This window comes from Schistocerca piceifrons, chromosome 8 (assembly GCF_021461385.2).
Source record: "Schistocerca piceifrons isolate TAMUIC-IGC-003096 chromosome 8, iqSchPice1.1, whole genome shotgun sequence".
Taxonomy (NCBI): domain Eukaryota; kingdom Metazoa; phylum Arthropoda; class Insecta; order Orthoptera; family Acrididae; genus Schistocerca; species Schistocerca piceifrons.
The window spans coordinates 389037823-389042872 of NC_060145.1; the positions used below are offsets into that span (position 1 = coordinate 389037823).

Consider the following 5050-nt stretch of genomic DNA (forward strand, 5'->3'; position numbering starts at 1 on the left):
ACTTACACACTAGTTAAACTAACTTATGCTAAGAACAACACACACACCCATGCCCGAGCGAGGACTCGAACCTCCGACGGGAGGGGCCGCGCAATCCGTGACATGGTGCATCAAACCGCGCGGCCATTCCGCGCGGCTATCTGAATTTTGTATGGATGGTATTGCAGTTCCTTGTGTAATATTCGCCGTACGCTGCTATCTGATGTGTGAATGTTGCAGTGCATGCTTGCGTGGAGACCGTCTGGGACTTCGGCTGAAGGTTTCTTCCACTCTTGCAACGCCCTCCGATGTACACACGCTTTTGCAGTTCCAGTCCTCTTTCGCACCGTATCAGCCGTTTCCTCAAAGTTCTGTACCCATATTTTGATAGCATGCGACGACGGGACTGGTGAACGACGTGCAAGATTGTAAGGGTACGAAATACACTCTGTGCCGACTTACAGCTGTCGTTATAATAAAACGCCCTCAAGGCAACAGCGTGTTATTCACCGGTCCGCGACACCATCTCTACCGAACATCGGCATCTGAGTAAATGGCAAACTTTTGCTGTACAGATACACTCCATTCGCATATTCTGATTCCTAACGCAACGTGCTATTACCAGGATCGCCATTAATTATCCTATAGTACACCGTACAACGACTGCAGACATTTCACTGTAATTTGCCTTGTTCTACTGCCTCAGTTACTTAGTTTTTATACCTAAGTACTTATTTAATTCTACTGCTTTCTTAATGTTCATATGAGTCGAATGTCGAAGAACAGTGTTACCTATCAGAATAGAGGCCGTTTTACGACGGACATTGCTACTTGTCCTCGTGTTAATAAGAGTCTTCTTATTTTATACACAGAGTGATCCATTGATAGTGACCAGGCCAAATATCTCACGAAATAAGCATCGAACGAAAAAACTACAAAGAACGGAACTCGTCTAGCTTGAAGGGGAAAACCAGACGGCGTTATGGTTAGACTGCTAGATGGCGCTACAATAGGTCAAATGGATATCAACTGCGTTTTTTTTTTAAATAGAAACCCCCATTTTATTACATATTCGTCTAGTACGTAAAGAAATATGAATGTTTTAGTTGGACCACTTTTTTCGCTTTGTGATAGATGGCGCTGTAATAGTCACAAACATATGGCTCACAATTTTAGACAAACAGTTGGTAACAGGTAGGTTTTTTTAAATTAAAATACAGAACGTAGGTACGTCTGAACATTTTATTTCTGTTGTTCCAATGTGATACATGTATATTTGTGCGGGACAATACGTTGAGAATGTGGGTTTCGCGGGAGGCGTGCCAGAGATAAATCCCTACAGTCGCGCTATACTCTGTGCGCTCGGTGGCTCAGATGGTTAGAGCGTCTGCCATGTAAGCAGGAGATCCCGGGATCGAGTCCCGGTCGGGGCACACATTTTCATCCGTCCACGTTGACTTATGTCAACGCCTGTGAGCAGCTAGGGTGTTCATTTCATTTTAATTTCATTCTAACGAGCTGGATGGTCACCGATGGTATCTGTACTTTCGCACATGTCCGAAAGAACATATACCATCTTAGTATACATAAAGATGATGTTCTTTACAGGAAATGCTCAATATGTCCACCATCATTCCTCAACAATAGCTGTAGTCGAGGAATAATGTTGTGAACAGCACTATAAAGCACGTCCGGAGTTATGGTGAGGCATTGGCGTCGGATGTTGTCTTTCAGCATCGCTAGAGATGTCGGTCGATCACGATACACTTGTGACTTCAGGTAACCCCAAAGCCAATAATCGCATGGACTGAGGTCCGGGGACCTGGGAGGACAAGCATGACGAAAGTGGCAGCTGAGCACACGATCATCACCAAACGATGCGCGCAAGAGATCTTTCACGCGTCTATCAATATGGGATGGATCGCCATCCCGCATAAACATCGTACGTTCCAGCAGATGTTTATCAGCCAGGCTGGGGATGATGCGATTCTGTAACATATCGGCGTACCTCTCACCTGTCACGGTAGCAGTTACAAAACGAGAATTACGCATTTCCTCGAAGAAAAAAGGCCCGACAACGATAGATGTGGTAAATTCAACCCATACCGTGTCTTTCTCGTCGCGCAACGGAATTTCCACGACAGTTATAGGATTTTTGGTAGCCCAAATTCTGCAGTTGTGGGCGTTGACAGACCCTCGGAGCGTGAAATGAGCTTCGTCGGTCCACGACACGTTACTCAACCAATCGTCATCTTCCGCCATCTTTTGAAACGGCCACACCGCAAATGCCCTCCACTTCACTAAATCGCCAGGTAACAGGTCATGATGCCGATGGATTTTGTACGGATAGCATCAGAGGGTACGCCTCAGTGCCAACCAAACAGTAGTGTATGGAATGCCGGTGCAACGTGCGACTGCACGAGCGCTGACTTCCCCGTGCATAGACGAACCCGCTACAGTCTCCATTTCTTCCTGAACTGTTTCAGCAGCATTACGCATTGTGCTCGGTCGGCCACTACGAGGTCTATCGTCTAAACAACCCGTGGCTTCGAACTTCGAAATCATTCTCGCCCCAGCTGCATTTGTCAGCGGACCTTTATCCGTTCGAATCGCCTCCTATGGCGATAGGATCGTAACGCTGAACTAACACATTCCCCATTCTGATAATACAGCTTCACTAAAAGCGCCTTTTCAGGTAACGTCAACATGCTGCGACTGCTGGCGCATCTGATTCTCCCCCTTTTTTTTCCTTTATTGTTATTTTGCACCTCGTACAAGGTGGGCTGGCAGCGGAAAATTTTACTCCCCTCTTCAGCCACAAGCAGTACAATAAAAGAGAAAAACAATGAAGACAAAAAAGTAACAGACTGGAGGTTAAAAGACGATACATGCGAACGAAGGAGCGTGGGCGGCGAAAAACACTGAATGACAAACACGACGGCACATACACTAAACCGATGGCGATGATCTCCGGCGAACGAATGTCCACTTAACGTGTGCGAGTCCAGGGACCTGCCAAGAGGGGAAGAAGGTGGTGGGGGAGGGAGCTGATTCTCTCTCTCATTACAGCTCCTTTTATACACGATTGTCATGCGCAGTCACTGATGTGCTGTCGGACATTTTGTGAACTTCGTTTTTTTTTTTTTTGTTCTAATAAAACCCCATGTCATTCCAAGCATGTGTGTCAATTTTTACCTCTCTATCTACATTATTCCGTGGTTTATTAAGTTTTCAAATTTATACTAACTTTTTGATCACCCGGTACTTTTCATCTTTCACCTTTACAAGTGAACGGAGAGATTTTCGAAATCATAGGCAAAAGCTGCATTAACATTGTGGCTATATGTGAGTACCAATTCACCTACAAATGATTACCGTTAAGGTCAAATGTTGTATTAAAGAGTGAATGAGCTGGGAAATTAATGTAAGACCTGTCCAACATGTGCTGTTCTATAGTTCACACAGTATTTTTACTGTATTGTTTTTTTGGGATAAGTACTTTATTTTAACTGATGAATTCTAACGTTAATACCAAAATTAAAGAGTAAAAAACATACTTTCATTCCTGTCTTTGAGGAAGAAATGTAAAACATTGATGTTCGTCGATATTTATTTGCTGCCTGCATTTTAGTTTGTTATTCCAATAGACACAGTGTAAATATACACGAGGATAGAGAATCACCACTCAGATTGATATCAGATTTGAACACCATAGGGGAAACGACACGAAAAAAAGCAAATAAATTTGATCAATAGATGGCGTTGATCTTGTCTTTTTGTTTAAAAATCTGGTTGATAAAAAGATGGCGCTGTAATAGCCAGAAGATGCGCGGCACACGGCTGTTCCACAGTTTGTGTCCTAGACCCCGAACAGGGTTGCCGGTAAAGCTCTCCAGACGTTTCGGACACTCAAAGGTCTGAAAACAAGGCGTTGGCCCGATGCCTGATAAATTCGAAGAAACAGGTTATTTTCAAGTGCAATGTGGCAGAGGGAGGAAAGCAGTTCAACCGAAATCTGTCCAGAATGTGGTCACAACGCTGCAGGAGAGGTCGAGCAGTGATGTGCAAACCTACAGTGCACGGGGAATTGCCTGGAAGTTGGACATGACTGCGACCACGGTGCATAAACGTCCTGAGTTGCTATCCAACCAAATCACCCACGTTCGGGAGCCGCTTCCTATTGACCTCCGAGCACGACAAACGCTCGATCTCGAATTTCTTGATATGAAAGTGAACATTATGTGGACAGACGAGCTCCATATCCGTCTTCAAGGACATGTCAATGCGGATAATGGCGTAATACAGACAACGGGAAATCGGCACACACTTTTCATTCTGCAAAGGTAGGTTTGTGATGCGGGTTGACGGCCTCATGTATTGTAAGGCAGTATTTTTTGTGGGGAAATGTGTCGTGCAGGTGGTGTTACCTGTACCGTCACTGGTGAACACTATGAGAGTATTTTGTGCCCCATCGTCACTGAAAGCCTTCAACAGCGTGGATGTGTGTGTGTAGGATCAATTTCATGCGGGATGGCGCTCCTCCACACACTGTGTAAGTAGACTGTTTATGTTTTCTTATTGGTAACGCCACGTAGCGCTCGATATGAAAAATCACTGGCTGTGCTGTGTGCAGTCTGTGGCTAGTTTGCATTGTTGTCTGCCATTGTAGTGTTGGGCAGCGGTAGCTGGATGTGAACAGCGCGTAGCGTTGCGCAGTTGGAGGTGAGCCGCCAGCAGTGGTGGATGTGGAGAGAGAAATGGCGGAGTTTTGATATTTGTAAAAATGGATGTTATGAACTCCTATATATATTATGACTTTTGATGATATTAAGGTAAATACATTGTTTGTTATCTATCAAAATCTTTCATTTGCTAACTATGCCTATCAGTAGTTAGTGCCTTCAGTAGTTTGAACCTTTTATTTAGCTGGCAGTAGTGGCGCTCGCTGTATTGCAGTAGTTCGAGTAACGAAGATTTTTGTGAGGTAAGTGATTTGTGAAAGGTATAGGTTAATGTTAGTCAGGGCCATTCTTTTGTAGGGATTATTAAAAGTCAGATTGCGTTGCGCTAA

The 5050-nt window shown here is 44.5% G+C and overlaps 1 non-coding gene across 1 annotated transcript; it reads left to right on the plus strand.

Moving 5' to 3' along the window:
• Window positions 1-1337: 1337 nt before the first annotated feature.
• Trnat-ugu lies at window positions 1338-1412 on the plus strand. Its single transcript has one exon. It is a non-coding gene; the product is annotated as a tRNA-Thr (tRNA).
• Window positions 1413-5050: the final 3638 nt, after the last annotated feature.